Below are 25,824 nucleotides of genomic sequence, written 5' to 3'. Positions count from 1 at the left end.
AACAGTTACCTTTAATTAATATGTTATTATTAAATAAACATTTAAAAGCTGTAATTATTTCAAAAATTATGTCAGATTTTTATTATTTAAATTTTGTGTTAAAATGTTTTCCAAAAATCTGTTTAAAATTGCATTTTTTTGTCTTTCTATTTTACGGCCCTCTTCCTCCTCTTGCCATTTTTTCGGTTCGAACTCAAGTTTAGCTTTTTTGAATTCCAACTCTTCTATTTGAATTTTCATATTATCTTGATGTTGCTTTTCTTTAAATCTTAATTGTTCTTGTTGTAGCTGACTTTCCCGTTTCATTTTTTCAATTAAATATGAAAAACTTGTTCCATCTTTAGTTCCATTTCTCGTCTTTCGTGCTGCTGCTGTATAAACCCTGCTAGATTCTTGGTTGAACCCTTCACGACCCCCACGCTCACCATCAATATCAGTGTCATTAAAATCGTCAACAGTGTGAAAAAATATTTCATTGTCCACGTCAGTGGCTTCTGTTTCTAATATTTGTTCACTATTACAACTTTCAATAGGATTGTCCAAACTTTGCAGAGCAGCTTGGCGAATTGCTTTTGCAGGCATAACCTCGTCGAATTTTTGGCCACTGCATCTTTTTTTACCCCGTTCATTTTTTTTATTTTCTATGTCAATTTGTGCCACATCTTCATATTGCGACCAGACAGTCAGAAGTTTTCTAACAGCGTCGCCCCACTCAGTCTGTATCCGTTCTTTCCCACTTTCTGTAGCTTCGTCGGCATCAAATTTTCTAAATTTTATTACTTGTTCCAACATATGATCTTTTAATAATTTGAAGCTACAGTTCTGAAAGCGCTCTCTTTCGTCTTCACTTACGACTGCATGAAGTTTTTTCCACACATCTTCTTCGTTTGTAAATTCAGTCTCGCAAAGAAGGTCGAATAATGCATTCAAACATTTTATACGTTCCCTCTCTGAGAATCGAAATCGTTTCTTTTTCAGTTGCGACATAACTAATTAAAGTTCTAAATGACACTGACTGACATTGTAGAAAAATTCTACTATTGTCAATATAAGAAGTAACGATTGTGAGTGTTATAATTATAAGACATAGTTATAAGGATAAGTGTAAGCATAAGAAAAAATTTATAAGAAAATGTTTTGCGCAAACACGCTAATACTGAAATATAAACAGCTTATGACCCTGACTATTTTTTTTTTTCTAAATTAATAAGCAGTCTAAAAACACGTACAATTTATTATACTATACTAGTATTAACTACTGTTTACCTGCGTTTTTGGTATCTGATTCTGCGTCAGCTTTAGCTTACCCATTAATGTTATACTATTCAATCTAATCCCGAAAACCTGTATATTTCCTGAAATTTGGAAATTATCCATCATAACTCCTATTTTTAAGAAAGGTAAAATAAGTGTGATAGAGAACTACCGTCCTATCTCGCTGATCTGTAACTTTGCTAAGGTTTTCGAACTTGTTTTGCATAGATTTCTTCTTTTTAATATTCGTTTAATAAGATCTCCGAATCTCAGCATGGTTTCGTGTGTGGCCGTTCTACTACTTCCAACTTATGTACATTTACTCAGTTTGTGTCTGACTCTTTTGATAAGAAATTGCAAGTAGACGTTGCATACATGGACTTCTCAAAAGCTTTCGATAAGTTAAATTATAAAATTCTATTAAATAGTTAAGTTGAACAATATTGGATTCTCTGTCGCTCTCCTGGAACTAATCAAGTCTTATCTAGCTAACAGGCTTGAGATTGTAAAATATTTAGGGCATGTGTCCAAGACGTCTTGTGGCATACCACAAGGCTGAGTCTTAGGTCCTCTCTTCTTCGTTATATATATTAATGAATAATGACTTAGTCCGAGCTATTCACTCTAATATTCTTTTGTATGCAGACGACGTAAAAATATACAGAGATATAGCTAAATATGCGGACTGTCTATTACTGCAAACGGATTTACTTTATTTCCTGCAGTGGAGTAAGTTGAATATGCTTACAATAAATTTTGATTAATGTCAAATAATGTCCTATACTAACAAGAATTCACAAATCTCATATGATTATACTTTAAATGAAGCTGTGTTATCCAGAGTCGACTACTTTTCTGACCTGGGCGTGACTTTCGATCCCAAACTTACTTTTCGAGCACATATTAACAACATCTGTGCAAATGCTCGGAAATCCTTTGGATTCATTCTGCGTTGTGGCAGCAACTTCAATGACCTGGAATGTTTGCGAATCTTATACTTTTCTTAGGGGGGCTCTAGGTTGGAATATCCAAGTATAGTATGGTCCCCTTTCTGTCAAAACCACACTGAAGCTCTAGAAAAGCGCAGTTTTCTTAAATATTTAGCATATAGAGTAGATGGTACATATCCAATAAGAGGTATACCCCAAATATCTCTTTTAAACCAATTTCAACTTACGGATTTAAACACTAGACGCACTTCTTATTCACTGAACTTTCTTAGAAATCTAATGTGCTCACAAGTTGACTGTTCCAATCTTCTCAGCAAGCTCAATATCTACTGTCCAAGACTTTCTTCTCGTGACCACCGTTGTTTCTATCTGTCTTCACCGCGTATAGATGTCGAAAAGTACTCGCCTGTTTATCAAATGACCAATAATTTTAATCTGAGTCAGAATGATTTTGATATTTTTGTTAACGTTCCCTATGGGATAAAGTAGTCATTTTACCTATTACACATTTACTTTGCACTGATTTATACATTTCAATTAATTGTCCAGTTTTTCTTTACTTTAGTCACTAAAAAGCGTTCTTTCAAAAAATATAAACACTCTACATTTAAGTATAACTTCAAAACGTACACTTGAACGTTATTGACTCGACTATTGGTTTCCTAGCAGACCCTCAAAGAGATCTGCGTTGTGCAGAGTCCAAACAAAAAGTAAATTTTCGATTTACTAATTTTATTTGCATGAGGATAATCCGTGTGCGTATGGTCAAAAAAATTAAATATATTTTTATGAAACCACAAATAAAGACCCACATCACAATATAAATTTTAAACAACTTTGATTTTGAAAAATCAATTCAGGTCATCAAAATTTTTGTACTGATGAACAAAAAATATTTGGATAGCGTTTTACTTACTACGTACGTGCTAATTAAAAAGAACCACAGTCATCAATCCAGTCGGTAGTTTAGAACAGAAGAAGATCTCTCCCCAACAAACACACAAGTGATTACTCAATCACCATTTTCACATTTTACAAGCTACAAATATCAGGAAAATATGAAATTAGACGTTCATCAAAGTGACCATATTACAAAACTTCCCTAACTTCCGCCCATAAAGTAAAATTTCTAACAATAATGAATTTATACCCACTTTTTTTGGTTAATATATAAATCTTTTGCATTTAAGTACCTACTTCCGGAATGTCATTCATGCATACCACAACCACGGCACTGCAAATAGAATTTCTTTGTTATTTTTAAATAAGCTGCACTAAAAATAAAGTGATTCAACGCCGTTTTTCCCTTTTTGCTCTTCTCTATGCTGTTTCGTCGATTAGGTAGAGCGTGGCTGAAAAACATTTATTTGTTGTTTACCCAAAAGCATTTCCATCAAAGTTCTTGGCAAACAAACATGTCGATGTCTGATTACACTGGTTGCTTCTTTTACTTATGCCGCGAGCGCTTTTCCACATTGCTAAACTCGTCTGCTTTCCCTAGCATCTTCCAGCTTAACTAAATTATGAGCTGTGGTGTGTTTTATTTGCGGCACTCCTTAACGATGCGTTCATGTTTTATGTATCTCCAGACGGCAACGGCAGTGTACGGAGTGACCCTTAACAAGCACCCTGGAGTCGTAACACCGCAACTTGGGTTTCTACGACCCTTTCCTTGTAAAAAACACATAAATCACATGACTAGCGCACCTTACAACGTCTTTTCAGTAAAAGAGAAAAACCTATTTGTGGTTTCTTAATTTTTATTAAATTTTCTCAACCGGTTCTATGGGTGGGGTTAGCTTCTTTTATGCACGAGAAGCAAGAGGTAAACCGAGTTACGAATATCTCATTCTCTCTCGACAATTCTTTACAGACGCCGCATTTCTGACGCCCATATTTTCCACAATACGTTATAATGGAGGGAATTACTAATCGCCATCTCATTCACCAAGTTAATATAATTAACTTTATTCATGGAAGCTCGCCAGATTACACTACTTTGCTAACAATCGCTTTAATAAAAAGTGGGTTGATCCGCACAAAATTACAAGCTTATTTAAAAATGGAGATTATTTTTGGATAGAGAAAGTGAGGACTGTCTTTGTTGTTTTTTATATTTTGTTTTAGATGAAGCGTGTTAAAATATAACATGTGAAAAAAACAAATTAAATTACAAACTACGTTCGAGTTTTAGACAATAAACTTTTTTTTTATTTAACCTTAACTTACCGTTATTAAAAATGTTATCAAATAAGAAGTTTATGGAATGCAATTTAAAGTAAAATGCCTAAAACAAAAATGTTATATATACTTTTGTAATGAATGTAGACAATTGGTTATCTTGTAAATATGCTTATTTTGATATGTAGCCTACATTCTAGCGTTATTCTACATTGCGTTGCAGTAAGCAAATCGGTATTAGCATGTACTCTTTGTATTCTACTGAAAACCACTGTTCATTATATTGGATATACAGCTTTTTTTATTTATATCAATTACACAGTTTCAAAATTGCCCATGTTCAGATCCCGCATACACTATAGCCTATAGCTAATTCGGGTCACTAGTGTGTTATAGAGGTCTAGGGAATATTTCATCAAGAGAAAAAGTGAAAGATATTTAACTAGGTTTCAGACAAACTAATAATTGAAACAGTAACTTTTACGCTATTAGTTTGAATGAAAGCATGTAACCTCAATAATGCTAAACATTTCTTGACGAAAAAATTATCAAAATTTACCAAAAAACAGAGTCTTACTTCCTAATACCTATTTTCCTACTTATACTTACGACAAGCCGAAGAGACAGATGCAGAAATCATTCTAATAAACCGGTGTCAATAATCTCGCGAAAACAACAGGTAATTAATGCATTATCCAAACAAATTTCAGTTGTGATTAGTTGCATAGATAAAATAGTAACAAATTGGTATCTGTTTCTATGTCAATTTCTATATAATTGAGACTGGTGAGATCAAATCATTGCGCAATCAAATAATAGAGAAGAATGCAAGGCAGGAGAGAAAGAAATGTGAATGAGTTTAGTATCTGGTTACCTACGAGCTGAAAACCTTTAGTTTAAGCTTTCGGGGTATCTTACTATTGTAGAATACCACACGATTTAACCTTGACTATTATCATCAACACCATCATCATCACTCCAGGAACCAGGAACAGGAAAGACGTGGTCAATACATTTGTGTTGTACGTTGATGTCAACTCAATTGCAGCTAGAGCTATTGGCTCGTTCTGCTGAAATCATCTCACAAGCTACTAATCATCCAGATGAAATCAGTCAGTTGTTGAAACATGAGAAACCAGGTATTCAGGGAACCACGTTTGGATGACAAGGCCTTCGTGGAATATAGTTTGGAGGGCAAAGTTATCATGGACTTGCCTTTTAAAAACAAAATTTTAGTAGGGAATTGTCTATTTGGAAAATCCTGTATTTAAATTTTATAAGAATGACATAATCCTACACTTGCTGTTTATGAATCCGCCTTGATATTTTCCCCGAGGCGTCCAAATTTTCGAAAAAATCGAAATTGTACAGCAACCTTTTATACTAGTGTGAGCGGAGTACCTATAATATTATTCGTTAGCTTATTGCATACAGTATTAGCCTTCAGACTTGTAAATAACGCGAAAATCACGCATACTGGGTTATTGGTTTCTTATACTTTTACTGCTATTACCTATATTTTCTATTGATCAGATCTCAAGGACGGTACACCCTTTGTTATTAGTAATACACTGCACGTGTCAAATGGGAAAATTCACTCACTGCATTTATTTTTCAGGAGCAATAATTGTTAATCCGTTTTCTAACATGAGTGGAGGAGAAGTACACTCAAAATCAACCATAAATAACTTAACAGAGAATGATTTCGTAACATAATGCGTTGGCATTAAAGACAATGAGTAAGGGTAATTAAAGTATGATATATTAATTAATTAAAAAAAACAACTCTACAAGAATCTTAAAAAATATATATAATGTCGTTTAAAAAAAGTTGGATGTCGTACATAAACAGAAAAAAAATGATAGGATGTTAAACCCAGTTATAAGATGTGTTTCATGTCATTTAGCTACTTGCGCTGTTACTGGTACAGTGTGGAATTGTGCCCCTGGGACACCAAGAAATTTCTAGGCAATCTCTGAAAGAGTCTACTTCGGAATCCCACATCTTTAACAGAATTCCGATCCAAAAATATTCCTGCGTTTCACATATTCAGGATGTTACAATTACAAAGGCAATAAATATTCCCAATTACATAACAGATACATAAAAAGTTGATAGGTAAATATTAATAAAATTATGTTTTTTCCTAGCTTTGTTTTTCTTGGTAGCAATATCAAAGTTCCAAAAACATAATAGTTTTTTCAAATCGCCAATGTCACGGGCAAAACTGAAAATAATAACATTAATGTTAATAACAATAACAAGAATATTACCCAAACAACATCCGATTACAGTACTATAGGTCCGCACTTCGTAAATTTCCCGTGGAACCCCCATGTCTTCAATCCGACACTGTACTGGCCTTACCTATACTTATTTTAACCATGGCCGACTTCATTAATATACACTAACGTGTATATACGGCCGTTTCAATTTTTGATTTTCCATTAGAAAAAATGTTCCGCCGCCTAGTGCATATTGTGGCGCCCTCACACGACAGATCTCGTGCTATTTCTGTCAAATTAATTGTCAAGTTGAAACTGACATTGACAACAAATTTTACTCGAAGCATAAAAAAGAAGTTTGGTTCAGATAATAATGTTTTTTTTTAATTTTATCACAAAACACAGTAAGTAAAACAATAATATTAACGTAAACTACAATTTCAATACTTTTCGACTTTTAGGTTTAAAATTTAATGCAAATCTCTTGACAGAATCTGTGGTCTCCAAGCAAAGATTGCTGAGAACTGGCTTTACAGTCGTTTTGATTATATATTTGCACACAGAATCCCTGTGATTTGCACAGACAAAAATAGGATTTTGCACAAGGTGTGGATACAGTTCTTCAAGTATGTATTTACCAGGATTATCATGTTGTAGAAATGGCAACATTTGCTGGATGCTTTCAGCTATCAGCTGAATAATACCAACAAAGATATCTTTGGGATAGACTAAACCTCCTCAGTTTTGAATGGCAATCAATTGTAGCAAAGGACCTGGAATGCTAGTACATAATAGAGGTGTTAAACATTCATCACAATGAAATAAATCTTCTAATTTTTTTATGATGTATCCTGCCAAGAAAGCTACTATATTATTATCACTTCTTAAGATTGTGAATATTTCTTCGTACTTCAATTGGAAATATGAGTTGTTCTGTGTGCTTAGTAAAGCTCTCTCTGTTTTCTTGTAAATTTAAAATATTTGCAGGACTAATATAGTTAACATTTTCAGCAGTGTTTGAGGAATGGGAAGCTTTAACAATCCCACAACGAAGAATTTGCCTTAATGCATAATCTGCAGCTCTGGCATCTGTGGCATCATTAGAACCACCTTTCAGTCTTACATGTGAAAACATGGCCTCTACAGCGTCTGAGCTAAAGGATCGCGTTACAACATAATAGAAGCCAATCTGGCTTAGCAAAAATTTTATAAATTTTTAAATCCAACGTCTACAGAAGTCTTCTGGATATCGTCAATATACTTTGGAAATGTGACATTTAACCAGTCAAGACGTTCATCTGAAATATGCACATATGGTGCAATACTGCTATCTAGTGAACGAAGATAGTGATCTCTGCTTGAAACATTATGCACCTGAAAAAAATGGTACATGTTTTCCATATAGAATATAGAGGCATCAGCGTCTACAAAGCGATCGTCCCCTGGAGCTTTTAGAAATTTTAAAGAAGAGGTTACAGTAGGTGAAAAAACTTGGATTGCTCTTAGGACATTCATTTTTTCAAAGTTTGATGGAAATAGATGCTTCTTTGTTAAATATCTGACAGGCTTTACTGGCATTCCTTTCTGCAAATCATACAATAATTTGAGGTAACATGATGAAATTTTGCCTTGAGAAGAATACATATCATGGTCTAAAAACAAATTTCGTGCATTTTTTAGAGCATGGCAGAAATCGAAACTCAAAAATAGTGGAATATGTTTGAGAATGGGATGATTAATGGAATTTTTCAGTGATCCGTTTCCAAATTTTTTAAAGAGGGCGACATTTGTTGAAATATTGTCTGTAACAAATCTAATCACAATGTAGCCGCAGTTTGTCAGAAGTTGTAAAATGTTTTTTGTTAATAAATATAATTCCTGAGTTGTTAACAACGAGTGGAAAAAATATCCTGCTGGTATTGTATATCTAGTACTCAATCCCTGCACCACAAAACAAAGCATCTTGTTGGCTACTTTTGGCTTAGTTCCAACACGAGTAGAACTTGTTGTCTCTAGGCCATAAATTCGATCTTCTGCCCTACAGTAATGAATTTTTCTTTTATGGACATGTCGTCCATTATTAAGGAGCAGATTTCAACTGGCTTTTTTAATTGACCAATTTCTGCACACAATCGCTCTTGGATCAGCTTATTTTGACCATGATAGTGTCCAAGAAATCTGGATATAGTCGATTTTGAAGGCAGTTTTAGTAAGTTATTGTGGCAAAATCTGTAACCTTTAGGCGAACAAAATCTCCAGACAGTACACAGACGAAGAGACATTTCTGACCACCTAGGTATTTTTTTATAGTGATTTTTTATCAAGTCCAAAAGAAATATTGACTTTTCATCTGCGTTGTTTGCGTCTTCTATAATTTTGGTTATTTTTAAAGCATCCAAATTTTTTACTTTTTCTTCTAACTCTCTCATTTTTGATAAACATTCAGAATTCTTTCGTTTCATTCTACTCAATTGTTGCTTTAAAACTTTGTTGTGGTACCTGAGATCTTTAAGTTCTTGTTTATCCTTTGCACTTAAATCATCACATGTGGAAACATTAGTTTCCTTATTAGCATTTTGGAATGAGGAAACGGAAGTTGGATAAGTGTCTTCTAAAAAAGGATTTGTTGGTTGGGTACTAGAAATGTCAGGATCAGTAGGATTCTGGAATGATGACAAAGATTTATAGATTATGTGAGGTACGTAGATTTTTATGTACATACGAATATAAACGGAACCGCTTGTTTATTAAGACGAGTACTTTTTGCGCTTCTAACAATACATTCTGTTGCAAAATGTTTGGAACACACAACAGTATGATCGTTTATCTTGGTCAGATCTAAAATAATTCGAATAAAATATTTTTTGAGGAACTTGTTTTATGAAATACCACAAAATTTTGAAAGTGATTCAAACCATTTGTTTCTAAAATCTACTTCCGCAGGAATTCCAAAAAGTGGATTTTGTGTATTACAACAAATCATACACTTTCTTCCCATATTAAAAAGACCTAGTTTTATTAACAACGATAATAATTCATGCCCAAAATTATTTTGGATTTGAAAATTGTCAAAGAAAATTTCTGACAGTAGTGACAGTTTAGTTCAAGACATTGCCGTGGGTGGCGTATGCTTATGTACCCATGGATTACTACGCGGGAACAAATTTTTAAAAAATTGAAACGGCCGTATATACACGTTAGTGTATATTAATGAAGTCGGCCATGTTTTAACGTACTCGTACAAAGATTATCACAATTAAAAGTTCACAACATTTTTTTTTAATTTTTCAAAGAAGCGACATTTTTTGAACACAGACGAGGGAAGTCTTGTAGAAACCCCCTCGACCAATTTTCACTTCCTGAGCGTAAGCTAAGGAGGATAAGTAATCGAATCCCTCGGACTAATGGCCACTTTTATGTTTTCTTGACGTTTCATACCCCTAGAATACGAAAAAAGTAGTCTTCCGTTGCCGTCTGTCTGCCTGTCTGCCTAGTGTCTGTATCCATTTTTATTAGACATGTAATCTCCAAAACTACTAGACCGATTGTTGTCAAATTTTGCACGTATATTAGAAATATTATGTCATGACGTCATTTCAAAGAATTCTGTTTTAAAATTGTTTAAATGTTATACAGTAACAAACTCCTATATTTGTGGTGTACGAATGCGCTTTAAGTTTTTTATCTAAACGGCCAAATATTTACAAAAAAAAATTACACAATGTGATAACATGCGTTACCACAAACTCAGGATATAAGCAACTGTGGTCAAGTGTTTGAGACATCAGGAGGTTGCAAGTTTATGACGTCATAGCAATTTTTTATTGATCAAATTAACAACGAGTCATCCCATTTTCTCGAAAAGGTGAGAATACGCACGTATTTATTTCATAAAAATTATAATAATAATATTCAGAATATTCGGTTCTACTGTGGCTTAATTAATAAATTTAGTCATCTCTTTTGAGGTGACAAATTCATTAAAATCAAACAAACCTATACGTGACATTCTTCCGATGTATAAACAAAGACTTATTATTCCTGAGACCATTTTTTCCCGTTTGTTATCTGCTTTAAATATATTTTACGTTATCTGTACTTATGCAATTTACACAATCCCTTGCAATTTGGGGCTGCTGGGGTCTTTTATTTATGCCGCTGGTTTTTATTTTGTAGAGGTTATCACGAAACAAACATCGCAAAATCTAATTTTATAATTTTTCAAAGAAGCAGGATTTGTTGGACTTACACTTTGTAGCCAGGGAAGTTCTGTAGAAATAAACTTCGACCAATTTTTTTATAACGTATTTATCAGTTTAAGTTTTTAATGAAAGACATTTAAATCTGCAGAAATAAGTTTTGTAAATATGAATGAAGCAATAGCCAACTGGAAACCTTGATTATCAAGATTTGTGGGAAAGGGCACGCGTAATTCGAAAAACAAAATACATACACTTTAGTAGCTAACATATTGATAAGAGTGACAAGTGACAACGTTAGTTAATATTTATCAGAGCAAAAATTCTGATATTAAAATGGTTATTAAATTTTATACAGAGTACAACTCTTGAATCCCAATCGATCTATTAAAGAACCATGAAAATAAAACTGAAACATAAGTATTTTTAAACTTTTTCTCAAACAAAAAATTTGAATGCAGCAATACACCATTGTCTACTAATGAAAAATGCTTTACAGTATCGATTTTGAGATTGTAAAAAATAAAAGGATAGATGAAATCACATGCAGTAACACATGTCACAGTTAATTTATCAATAAACATAAAATCTTTGAAATCGTTTTCAAACTACCAAAATTATACATATATATTGTTACTTAACATTCGTGGGTTCAAAATTCTTAACGCAATGTACTAAAATTAAGTCTCATCTGAGACAATTTTTCACCTCCTACAAAGTTCCACGATTATTCTGAAAACTTTATTCTGTTTATTCTCGAGACCACCGCCCGACCACAAAAAAAAAACTTGATTTAGCACTTTAAATTAGATTCCGGCTTTCGTCTTAATTATTTTACGATTTGTGTATATACAAGCCGACAGAAAAAGACCGTATTAATCACATGCCAAATTTCAAATCAATTGAATTGATAAATGAAAAAAAACCTTCCCAGAGGCATACTACTAGGGCAGTCTTACAAGTTTGAAATTCTTGCGCACATTACGGAAACGTGTTGTACATAAACAAATACAAGTGCAACATTAAGAATTAAAACTCTATCACAGTTTCAGAAAATAGAAACATCTTAATGGTACCTATATTAGTTGCTGTTTTCTGGGTACTAACCGTTGAAGGAGTTTCTCAAGGATAAGAATAGAAAATAGTGGATACTATTTTCATTTTGACATTTTACGATAGTGTTGCACAATATATAATATTAATATGACATTGTCTACAAATAATAAATATGTTCACAATGATTAAAAACGCTTTTCACTATTACTTTTGACCAAAACGTGGAATAATATTGTCCTATTGGTCATGACACTGAACACATATGTTAGATACAAAATATATATAATTAAACGTAAATAAAATAGTCTTTGAATATTTTAAATTTACATTATTCAGCATAGTACTCGATGAAGTGGCTTCCAACCAGACTTCTGAATTATTCATACAAAATTTGACGTACATTTGCTTCAAATGATAATTAAATATACCAACAACACCTAGATACGTTACGTATAAGTCAAGAGTTTCAGCTAGAACTCAACGATTTATATGCAGCATTCATTTCACCGTCGGTATCTCAAATTTCAGCATTTCAGCACACAAAAAAAATGCAATTAAAAGAAGCGAAACACAAAGAACTTGCAGAGTTCGAATAAGGGAAAGGAAACATTAATCTAACAAGTTTAGGAAAGTAGAAATCGAAATAATTAATTTTCTTTGAATTTGAGCGTAATAATAAAACTCGAGAAACTCACAATGATCGATGTTAAAGTTGCATTTCTGCACTAATGGGAAATTGCTCTTACGAACTACAACTACTAAAAGCTCTCCCCGATAGCAATCTTACACGAACATATTGTTCTTCCGTGTTGATGGATTTTCCTGTACAACTCTGTTCAATTTAAGGTATGTATATACAATGAGAAGTGTGTTTATGCACACCATTAGAATCTTATAAGATTACAAAGGTCCTGTAATAGGACTAGAGAGGAATAACACGGCAATTTTAAGCTTAACGTTCACTTGTTTTTGCTGCAAATAAATAATTAACAATGAAACTGCATCCGTTTGTTCTTGGAACACACTATATGTGCTTTCCCAATGATAAATTATTTAAGGTATCTTATTAAATTTAACATTATACCTTTTGAGTTTTTCTGAGTTCATTTGTGTGGGCTGGTGATCTCTCTTTCTGTCTACCTCCCTACTTTTTCCTCATCCCTCTCTTTATTATAATTAGTGTTACATTACACCTACCAAAATTTTTCGCCAAAATTAAAAGTCCTTTATTTTTATTACTCAAGCCTAAGGTAGTATTGTAATGAGGTCCATCCGATCAATGGACCATGTTTTCTCGACATTTCATGGGACCTAAGTTATGAAAATATAGGTATCCTATTTTCGTCCGTCTGTCGTCATTATTAGAAAGATAATTCCGAACTACTGGACCGATTGTTGTCAGATTTTATATCTATTTTAGGAATATCGTCTAGATAATAAAACAGCAACTAAAAGTTGTCTAATGACTCTACCAGCAATCTGATGACATTACCTCAAAATTTTGCATGGTAATATTATTTAAATGTTGTACTTGCGCTTTATGAATCGACCTTGAATGTTTACCCCGGCACACAGATTTCCGCAGAAAAATCAAAATTGTATAACAATTTTATATTTTATAGTAACAGTAGAGGAACGCTGAGCAACCACACATTGGGTCACTTGCTTAGAACGCGTGCTAATAATACGAAAGGGCGGGTTCGATCCTCTTATGGATCACTTTTTACATCCAGAGCATAAGCTAAGGAAGGCTAGTATTTTTTCGTACACTGTGACTAGTATTATTTATACTTTTTTCTAAAAAAAAAAAATGTGTTTGGTTATATTTCCCGAGCGAGGTAAGAATACCATGAAAATTTTTTTTTTTATTTTAAAACATATTTATACGTATGTACACATGATAAAGTTATTATATATGTTTCCCATTTTGTTACCAGTGACTTATTCATCCAAAGGGTATGCAGAAGTGTAAACAGTTCTAAATAGTTTCTTTTGTTATACCTACTGTCGTAAATACTACAAATTTGTTATTCCAATAAATTAATAATAATAATATATACAGGGTTTAATAACGTATACGTTAATACGGATAAAAAATTCTAGACGCAACCAGAAATTCAATTTCAAAACCTTGTTTGATATGTCATACCATTTAAAAAAGAAAAATAAAACATAGTCATCTATTTTGTGTAACAACATTATTGACGTAGTGTCAAGCGAACATTTTCTTTACAGGAGATTCCGTGACGAACCCTTGTTTTGAAATTGTTTGCTTTAATTTTAACCTAATAATTGACGTTTATTTTCAAATTATCAAAACCAAACAACTAATTATTTTAACTTAAAACAGAAATGATGGTAAATATCAACGTCTGCTATGAAATTGTACTGTTGGTGTTGGCTGCGTTTTGAATATTTCAGGCGATAAAAGTCCATGGGCTTACATCACGAGACTAAATAAAAATCAATTCTGTAAACGCCATTGGTTTCAGTTTGAAGGGGAACGCTTAATTTAATGCATTGGAAATACCGTGCATTCATTAATTATTTAGATCACTGGAGGCTGTGGATGTTAAATTGACAGATTCTGATTGTCTTTGATACATTCAGCCACGTTGGTGTTTGAAACGTCAAACTTTCGAATTTTTACTTCCCGAGCGTAAGCAAAGGAAGTATTGTAATCGAGTCCCTCGGCCGACTCTCTACTTTTACGTTTTCTCGATCTTTCATGACCCCTAGAAGACGAAGAAATAGGTCTCCCATTTTCGTCTGTCTGTCCGTCTGTCTGTCCGTCTGTCCGTCTGTCCGTCTGTACGTCTGTCTGCCGTTACGGATTTTTATTAGACAGATAATCTTCGAAAGTACTGGACCGATTGCTACGAAATTTTGTACTTATATTAGGAATATCATGTAGATGGTAAAACGCTAACCAAAATTTGTCTAATCATCCCCACCACTAATGCGACGACGTCACTTCAAAATTGTACATAGTAAATATGTCTTAAATTGTATAAAATAACATAGTCCTATACATGTCGTTTACGACTCCGAATTGAGTTTTTACCCGAATCGTCCAGATTTTTGGAAAAAAGTCAAAATTATAAAACAACATTTTCCAATTTAATTTTGAATCTGCTAACCCGAATGTCTTGAAATGTTGCAGATGTTTTAAGGCTCTAAAGAGCATCATAAATCTTTAGTCAAAATATATTTGGTTATCCCCCCCAAAAACTTGATGACGTCAACTCAAAAGTTTGCCGAATAAATCCTATCTAAAATGTACAAAATATGATGGGTCTGTACTTGTGATATATCATTCCATTCATATTTTTTGGATTTGCATATACAGGGTGACTCAAAAAAATTAATGATTGCGCAAAATTTATTTTATTGATTTACTCAGGAACTACAAAACCGAATGCTTTGATATCTTGAAGATGTTATAAATTATTTTAAGCATGGTAAATTTTTGATCAAAATGTATTTGGTCGTACCCCCTAAAAAATTTATGACGTCACCACAAAATTTTGCTGATTAAATCCTATCTAAAATGTACAAAATATGGTGAGTCTCTTCTTGTGATTTATCATTCCATTCAAATTTTTTCGATTTGCATATACAGGGTGACTGAAAAAAATTAATGAATGCGTCAATTTATTTTATTGATTTAATCAGGAATTACAGAACCGAATGCTGTGAAATCTTGGAGATGTTTTAAAGTTATCATAAGAATGGTAAATTTTTTATCAAAATTTATTTGTTCATCCCCCCTAAAAAAATTGATGACGTCACCCTAAAATTTGATGAATAAATCCTATCTAAAATGTTAAAAATATGATGAGTCTGTACTTGTGATTTATCATTCCATTCATATTTTTTGGATTTGCATATAAAGGTGACTCAAAAAAATTAATGAATGCATGAATTTATTTTATTGGTTTAATCAGGAATTACAGAACCGAATGCTTTGAAATCTTGGAGATGTTTTAAAGTTTTTATAAGCATGGTAAATTTTTTATCAAAATGTATTTGTTCATCCCCCCAAAAAAAATTGATGACGTCACCCCTAAATTTTGCTGAATAAATCCTATCTAAAATGCAAAAAATATGATGAGTTTGTACTTGTGATTTATCATTCCATTCATATTTTTTAGATTTGCTTAAGAGGTGGCTCAAAAAATTTAATGAAGTCAATTTATTTTATTGATTAAATTAAAGGCAACACTTATTATTAGTATTACATTGGACCAACCCAATTTGGTAGACACAAAATTTTGTAAAGTAAAAACTCGGTTGAAACATAAGGGTAGCACGCTTATTTATATTTACTTTAACATTACAGACGTGCGTTTGTTTTGTGCGCTGACTAGGTTCCGGGAATGTAGGACAGACATGTTTATAATCAATCAATTGTGAATTCTGCCGTCAAAAGTTAAAATAAAACCCAATGTTTTATATAATAAGCGGACGTCGAAGCAATAAAACTCTCTAGACGACCATCGGTTTTGTTTACAGTTTCTCTGTTTGACTCTCACGTATGCTATCTTACGCTTGTCGTCTTAAATTAAGAATGCTTATACATAAACGATTTTCAGTTGCCTCTCCTAGTACACGCCGGCGCAGTGTACGTGAATAAATTGTTTCGTTATTTTATTGATTATTACAAAGCAATATTCAAAACGACCCAATTCATTTTCCCGAAAATTTGGGAATACAATAATCTTATTCTTAGTATTACACTACATCTATCCCAACTGATGTACGTGTCCTTGCAAAAATGTTGATGACGTCATCGCAATTTTTTTTTAAATTCCCACTACAAAATTGTAATGAGAAAAAAAAAACACAATAAGCATGCAGTCGTCAAGTTTCCGACAGCGGGGGAAGTACTGTCTAAACTCTTTAGACCAATTTTTTGAAAATAAAAGTGCAAAATGGTTTTCTCTGTGGAACATAAAACATTCATGATTGAGTGGTACTTCTGAAATGGAATTGCCATTGAAGGTGAATGGCATTATAACAGTGGTGCTGTTTTACAGGAATTCCAACAAAAATGTCCACACTTTAATTTTGTCGTTGCTGATTTTTACACCATTGTTATAGAAACAGTGTGCGAGTATTTCGTGAAACAGGTAATATCCAAAAAGTTGCTTGACGACCAACACTGTGTACCAATGAAGTCATAGAAGATGTTGAGAAACGCATGGAAAATAATCCATCAACTTCAATAAGGCATCTGTTGCAAGAAGTTGGACTTTCCGTGAGTACATGGCATAAAAATATAAAAAAAAGCTCCACCTTTTCCCGTACAAACATTTGGCGGCTAATTTTAATAGACGTACTGCCTACTACAGATGGTTTTTTGAATATCTCAATGATGAAAATAACGTGCTGGATTTAACATTCTTTTTTGATGAAGCTTAGTTTCATCTCTCCGGTACTTACTGAGTTTGTGTCAATTTGAATCACAATGGTGAGATTTTTTTTGTAAGTTATGTTAACTCTCAAAATTTTAGATGTTGGAGTGCTGAAAATCCACATGTCATATGTGAAACACCACTCCATCCTGTTAAAATTGGTACATAGTGCGCAATGTCTCGCAAACGTATCGTTGGACCCAAATTCTTTGAGAAAACTGCAACAGCACAAAGATATCGAAACAATAATATCCTAACTGCTTTTGTTCAAGAATTACACATGACGGTGCCACGGCACATACAACAATAGACAATTTGAATTTTTTACGTGAATTCCTTGATGATAGAGTAATCAGTTTACATTCAGTTCCTGAGTACCCCCCAAGGTCACCAGATTTAACCCCTTTAAATGACTTCCTGTTCGGTCATCTAAAAAACACTATTTTTAAAGCTCCCATTCACACCATAGAAGAACTGAAAGACAGAATTACCGAAGAGTGTGCTCACGTTACTCCTACTACACTACAAAATGTGTTTGATAACATATGTAAAAATGTGTCAATTTATGTATACAGGAGAATGGATACCATTTCCAACAGTTTCTTTAACTTTGTTTCCGCCTTTTAAGTAAACTTATTTACACATCTGCAGAAGTTATTTTCTTTCACTAGTTTTTCTAGTTTTCAACACGCAAGAGCTAACCTTTCTTTGTAAATTGATTTATGTCAGTATGCAAACAGCATTACACATGTGTTTGTTTAATTGCATAATCTGAAAAGTATCCGAAACCGAGAAGACATACGTTCAAAATCGCATATGTCTCATCAGCGTAAATGTAATGTATTGTTTAATAGATTTTGTTAGATCATTACATTACGATACAACATTTTGGTGTTAATTTCATTTTCAGTTGATAACAAAAAATAAAATTTATAAATATAAATAAAAGAAGCTCAGTGAAATAAAGAATTCCCAATTTAGTTCTAAACAACTAGTATAAAATCTGTTTGAGAAATTTGAACTCTCGTCCTTCAGAATGAACACAAAACTTCCTAACACAGTTTTTTTAATTGCTCAAATTCGACGCCTTAAATCACACAATCACAACCTACTTGTCTCAAAAATACGCGAAATATCGCTTACTTGAAACACGTGGCAAATACTGCACTTTTTTTTTAAGTAGTTGTGATTAAAAATCAAGGTGGATTCATAAACCACAAGTAGAGAAGTATGTAAGTTATTTTATAAAGTTTAAATACTTGGTGTTCTCTGAGCAAAATGTTGGCATCCGGTAGTTTGAGAGACAATATGTCTAATAAAAATCGTCATAGCCCGCAGGCAACAGACAGACAGACGGAAGCGGGACCTACTTTTTCGTACTCAAGGGGTCATGAAATGTCCAGAAAGCGTGAAGAAAAGCCATTCTTCTGATGAACCATATTAGTCATATTACATTACTTCCTCGGGAAGTAAAACTTAACATTTTCAACAACTAGATATAAATCGTCCTTTAAATAATTTTAATTTATATCAATCACATTTAAATCTAATACAACATATAGGTGTATTATTGTAATCGTAATTTAAAATCCCTTTAAAAGATATTCGTTGCAATTTAGAAAATATATATATATTTCCAGTGTTAAATTAACTTCCACCTTCGAGCTAAAAATAAAAACGTTTACAGGACTTCAATGTTTTTATCTGTTTTAAAGATATAAACTGCGGAGTTTTATCTGAGATACTTGCAGGGTAATTATATAGGTATAAATAATAACTATACAACATAAATCGATGAACGCGGACGTAACTGAGTAAACAGATTGTTTTCTAGATCATCGTGGAAAGGATTCTGGCTCGTATATCAATGTGACCCAAAATTCCGGTTTATTAGGTACACACGGGATCAATTTTCTCTAACATATTAACCAACAATATCAATAAAATTAGTAGTTGCATTATACTCGCGCGTAACATTCTACACGAAAATGTATGTTATTATTAACAAGTACGAGTATATGTATAACTTCAATTTAACTCGATAATTCGGCAAGTAGATATATTGTAATTTATTCTATTCACAAGTCATAAGAAACGCCTAATATACTTAGCAAAATAAAAAACTTTTCAACATTTTAGTATCTTAAAATAGAAATTAAAAAATAATCAACAAAGTACTTACTTTAAAAATGTCTTTCTAAGGATTGTTTTCTGCATTACAAAATTCCCAGCAAATCTGTCACTCCAGATTCTGTTTACCGTACGCTTCATATTTTGATTGATACTTCACATATACATATATCAATTTCATTCCGAAAAATAAACTTTAGATGATCGAAAGCACGACAATGGAATGGAGGGATCTAAAATCAATTTGCCAGGGAGCGTGTTTGGAATGCGACCTATTATTGTCGCCTTCAGAGACATCCATGGCAGAGCTTCTGAATAGCCAATCAAAGAGGACATCACAATGCGCTGAGTGTGCAAACATCGTTACACCTCTTTTATAACTCCCATGTCTCGGTGGTAACAGGAATTTTACTTCTATCCATGAAGGATATTATCCGCTTAAATACACTTTTGCTGGTGATGTTAAAATTTTGTTAACGTTGCGTAAACAAGATTTGCTACAGAAACACTCTCATTTATTGGTTATCGACGTAGTGCATGTAGGAAGGATCAAAACCTTAGGAAAACAATAAATTGATTTTACTTATAAAGCAATTATAATCGTACTACTCTTTTTGTCTTAAATTAACTCTGATTACTAACTACACAACTACTTTATTTGGCACGTTCATATTTATTATTTATGTGACTAACAAAAAAGACTAATAATTAGCAATTTGTTTATGGCTTCTGTTTTGACAAGATGTAAAAATCGAATCTTTACTGGTGTCTTACACATAAAATGCATACAATCAGTGCAAACGCGATAGATCTTCGGAGATTGGTTACAAAGAAGATTTATAAGAATTGAACTATATCGTAAGACATGCAATTCGTGTTATCGTTTGTGAAATTCAGATATAGAAATCTCAAATGATGCAGATAGAAACAAAAATAACTTTCAACTTGAACACGATATACCTACTCGAAAATTAGTTTTGTTTAACCTTACGTGATAATAAAAGCGGATTTTAGCTAAGAAAAAAGCAAAATAGGCCCTAAAATAGGTGGGTGGTAAAACGGGGTATTCAGGCCTGAAAAATGGCAACATTTTTAGGTAAGTTTTACGAAAAATAAATTATGCCCAACGTCTGGTTTTCTTTGAGATCTACATTTATTTTATTATTTTACATGATTAGCGATTCTAATCTTCTTTAAATTTTGCATAACAAATTAGATATTTTTCTAAATTTTCCGGAGAAAAATGTTTCCTTTTGTCTGTTAGAACATTTTTATATCTAGATAAGGGTATAAGTATATCAAGATCAGGATCCCTTAACATCACACGATGTTAAAGGAGAATATTTAGAATTAGAAATTTCAGTGGGTTTCATTTTTGAAGCTTTATTTTACATTTTCACCTAGTAATACTTTGCTGACAAATTTAAGCTCTTGTTACCTGGTATTTTTTTGTAAAGTATTTTGCAGCTTTTCAAATGTCATTTCATCTACTCTCCCCGGGGTATTTTCCAATCGTTTATACAACTGCTCTACTATATCCACAAACTGACTTATGGTCAGCCCAATGGTCTCTAATCTACTTGGTTATACTTACTTGTTTTTAGGATGGTAAAATGGGTTTTTATATAAGCCAAATTATGTTTGAAATGCTTTTGTTGGAAACAGTATTGAACATCGGCGATGCATATAGGCTAGATAAATTTTAATTAGTATTTTACCATCTAAACTACATTCCAACTGTAGATACCTATAAAATTTGACTATATATTATATGCTATACATATCTATTATGCATTACTAAAAATTGCAACCACTAAATATTTTCTTTCAACATATAAACATGTAATGAAACAAGAGAAACATCTTATAGCGGGTGTCCCACGTAACATTTTCGAGCGCAATAACTAAGGTATTTTTGAAGGAATTTTTATGAAATTTAAAACAGGTGTAATATAATAGGTAAAAATTAGGCTGATAACAAAAAAAAACTATTTTATCGTACAAAAAACGAATTTTAACACAGCTTCCTCTTGTTAAAAATTAATCAAAATTGCGTTATAACTTTAAGCAACCCAAATAACGCCTCTGCGTGAAAAATTAATGAAATCATTTTTTTGTTTAAAAAAAGAATTACGGGGAAGTCTACAAGACCTAAAACGAGTGAAAAAAACAAGATGTTAAATACACCTAGCAAAATTATTTCCATTCAAGTTAGAATTAATTCCTGAACCTAAAGCAATTTTGCACCTTCGAAAAGGTTGTAGCCGAGCAACTGAAAATTAGTATTTTCTTAAAATTCATAAAATAACGCTTGGCCAACAGGTTTCAAATTCCCGCAAGGGTGTCCAAAATGCAAGGAATGCAGTTTTTTGTTTCATAGTTATCTATCCTTTAATAATTTTTGCAATTATTTGCGCAATAATTTATCGTTTTTTCTCTAACCAGACGTATTTCGGAGATCAATTTTTGCATACAGTATTTATTTTTCATGTTTAATCAAGTGACGCAGAACTTAATTACATAATTCAAAATTAAATTAAGGCATGGAAAATTTACTTTTTCAAGATAATGATTATTCTCGCCGATTCATAATAATCCTCACCTATCAAAATACCTACATTTCAAATTTCATAACAATCCGTTCAAAAATACCTGAGTTATTACGGAATGGGACTATTTGGCGCGGCCGATTTGGCGCGGCCAACTTGGCGCGGCCGACTTGGCGCGAGCCATTTTGGCGCAAAGCGAACTTGGCGCAGGGACATTTTGGCGCAAGCCATCTTGGCGCGAGTACGTCGGTATATAATATAAAAAATATTTCTTGTTCGTACTGTGGTTGGCACCTTGTTATTTATGCCAAATGTAGGCAACCAAATACAAAGTTTCATTCGCACAAATTCCAATAACTAAATGATCCACGGAGCAAGAAGTTCCACATTTAGGAGTATGTTTATAATGGGGTGCAGGGCGCGAAGCGCCCGTGTGTCCATTAAAAAGTCGACATTACCCCTCCACGCGTTGCTGACTATAAAAATTAGGTTATGCTAACAACGGCTGCAATTTTTGTATATTTATATCTATTTTTCTTGGTACGAGTTCATCCGCGCCAAAATGGCCCGCGCCAAGATGGCTTGCGCCAAAGTGTCCCTGCGCCAAGTTGGCTTTGCGCCAAAATGTCTCGCGCCAAGTCGGCCGCGCCAAGTTGGCCGCGCCAAGTCGGCCGCGCCGAATTGTCCTAGACCGGAGTTATTACGCCCGAAAGTGTTACGTGGGACACCCGGTATATAGGTATCGAATAAATTCGTTTTAATTGTAGATCGAATAAGAGAATCAATGGCTGAATTTACGGCGGCAGAAGGTTTGACTTTCTATTTATCTGGAACTGCTCTCGATTTGCCAAGTATTGTTTGTGAATAATGCATCCGTAAAATTTATGATCCTAGTTTAATAACATTAATGCAAATATATACCTGTAGGCTAGTGCATATGACAAAGCTCTATTAACAAGCGTTGCGTTGACTGTCGTCATAAATTTCATTAACCATCGATTATTTTAGTAAATGATGTATTCCCGAACTAATTCACTTTTCCGATAAACATGACTCACGTTGTAACTATACAGGCTTGAACACTTTACCTGATCTCGTATTCTGCATTTTACGTTTTAATTGTTACAAACATTGTACTTTACGAAGGATTTATTTACACTTGGAACGAGAGAACGGATTTAGACTGGATCCCCTTAAAATTCTAATAAAAATGCAAACTAGAATTTAAAAATATGCTGATTTCTTTACAGATCTCGGGGGACGGTCTAACTCCAAAGAGGAATTATTTAGGGACGGTATAATTTTATTATGCCACCATCTTCTAAAATAGACCTCTCATTTGCTGTTAGAATAAAAGTAAATAAAAAATGATCGATAAAAAAAGGTGTACAGCGTAGGATGTATCACCTAAGGGAAATGTCGAAAAACGTTTAACCGTAGGCGTAGGCCGGAAAAGCTGCGTGCATCGTTGCACACGTCTTGGAGATTTAATTAAGTTACTGAAACACCTATTTTTACGATTTCCTCACCAAGAAACTGAAAAGGTGTACGAAATTTGTTCTGCTACAGAAAACTGTAGAAATATCATCGTAACTTTTACAACTTCGTGCTAAATCTAAATGTAATTGCTGCTGTTTTATCGCTTGATTGTGTTTTCTTCAATTCATTGTGTAATGAACATGGAACAAATCAATATTTGTTAATGTATGGTCATTCGCAAGTTTAGTTTTCTACCTTACAAAATCTCAATAAAAAAAATCTAAATTTATACGGTGTTTTTAACAATATTTTCTAAGACATTTTTGCTTTATTATTAAATACTGAAACGTTATTGCACAGATGTAATAACAAGTTTTACTGTGCGTTTTTTAAATTTAACCAATTTGTTGTTTATGAAAACAGAGATTCCAATATGCAGAGAGATCCACAAAAAATGTGCTGTTTTTCCAACACAGACAAACGTTATCTCAAACAATTTATTTGGCAGCAGTAATTCAGACGTTATCCGATATTGTTGAAAATACCTTTTGCTACAGTATGTGCTACTGCGCTCTACGATGAACTTCGTTATACTTTGTTACATTTTTGTTACGGGAAACATACACTTCAGCGGCAGAGAGTAATTTATACCTATAGAAGAGCGGATTGGACACTTTTTATGGCCATATAAAAACGTGCTGAAAAACTTTCTTTTGAATCAACACAGGAAGTTTGTGAACTTCTGTCAAGTTACAGCTGCTCGTAATTAGATCAAGTTTTGAGTGCAGAAAAAATAAGTAAAAATTTCCTGATTTCTCTTCTTATTATAAGTTAAATGAAATAATTGTCAACGTGAATTTCAGATTCAATTTTTGTTGCATTTATCGTCACTTGTCAAATATGAAAATAACGTCATTGTTTTGAAGAAAATGCATTCACAATAAAAATTTTTAGTTGTTCTATTTTTATTATATTAATAGAAAATAGTCTAAGGCTATTTAGACAGAACTTTCATCGCCCCTGAAATACAGTCCAACAAATCCAGTTTCTTCGAAAAATTTGATTTCGCGAATTTCCCTGGTTTATTATATCTTTACGTTAACATAAACATATGTGTAGACCGTTAAAGTAGAACTAAAAATGTCTTAGATTTTTCCAAAAGCCTGATTGTCTAAGGTAAAACCATTTACCTAGCAAAATTTTGAGACGACCTCACCAAATTGTTAGTGCGAATGACCAGACAAATTTTGGTTAGCGTTTACCATTTACCCAATATTCCTAAAATACGTACAAAATTTTGCAACAATCAGACCAGTAAATTCAAGCGTCGAGAAAACTTGAAAGTAACCGCTCCCGAATAGACCTTATTACAGAATTTACACTCGGAAATTAAACATCCATACATTTAAAACTGATTAACTTAATTCAAACACAACCTATGTCTATCCATCTTTCGAAAGCTCCGGACTGAACATATTTAAAATTTCAGAATTAAGCGCGTCTTTTAATTGAAGTATTTGTTCCTATTTACACAAAATAACAACAACCAAATCCAAATGGATGTGGCTTTGCAATTAATTTAAAAGCTTTAAATAAATTAGATATTACTTTGTCTCGTTTATTTTTTCATTTCTCGTTAACGTCATTTAAATACAAAATAATTACTGCAATTGAAATCCATTTTTAATTATTTGTCGCTAGATTTTAACGCAGTCGATACAAGTTTAAAACAACAGTTAACGAATCATTCAGATTTGAGTTTACCACTTGCCAACTAAAATGAAACAAGCATTCACATCTGCGCAAAACAGCATGATTTAATAACGATCGTACCATCTTTAAATTTTCAGTTTGACTAATTAAAAAATTATTGAAATCAACGTCGAAAAAATTGACTGATACGGGATTCACCGAAGCGTTGAATAAAAAATCTCTGAAATGTGCGTTTCCAAAACCGGATTGTCCACAAAGCTTAAGATCTCAAAACTCATATAACATTATAAAAGAAATTTAAATGACTAAGTTTGTGCTAATCGTTGCGACGAACTTTTATTGCAATAAGAAATATGTAATTCACGGAATCTTTAAATCGCAATTTAGTTTGAAAAGACGTAACGCTGCTAATAAAACTTGTCCGGTGTTATAGAAAAGTCTTAATTAAATTTGTATCACAAAGCAAAGCAATTTCAAGTTCCTGTTAAAAACATGCTTTCATTCATGTTTTCAAACTCCATTCTGGAAAATTTAACAGAATTATGAATACACTCTGATAGGTTCATGTATCTAGCAACATAGAGGAAACTAATATTGCTTGCTTTTTATAAACCTCTTTGTGTCGTTTTTTGTGTATATACGAGTAATTAATTAATTAGTTGATCAATCC

General features: G+C 32.9%; 1 protein-coding gene and 1 long non-coding RNA gene across 3 annotated transcripts in view; both read left to right on the top strand.

The window, feature by feature from the left end:
• LOC135129199 (C3 and PZP-like alpha-2-macroglobulin domain-containing protein 8) overlaps nt 1–25,824 on the top strand; it is a 331,377-nt gene that overhangs the window by 108,938 nt on the left and 196,615 nt on the right. The gene's annotated exons all lie outside the window — the stretch shown is intronic.
• On the top strand, nt 6,778–7,789 carry LOC135128932 (uncharacterized). The gene is made up of 3 exons (XR_010280473.1): nt 6,778–7,015; nt 7,073–7,237; nt 7,298–7,789. It is a non-coding gene; the product is annotated as an uncharacterized LOC135128932 (long non-coding RNA).

This window comes from Zophobas morio, unplaced genomic scaffold (genome assembly GCF_036711695.1).
Source record: "Zophobas morio isolate AGI-343-1 ecotype UQ-CSIRO unplaced genomic scaffold, CSIRO_AGI_Zmor_V1 ptg000014l, whole genome shotgun sequence".
Classification (NCBI taxonomy): domain Eukaryota; kingdom Metazoa; phylum Arthropoda; class Insecta; order Coleoptera; family Tenebrionidae; genus Zophobas; species Zophobas morio.
This window is presented reverse-complemented; position numbering and strand designations above follow the sequence as displayed.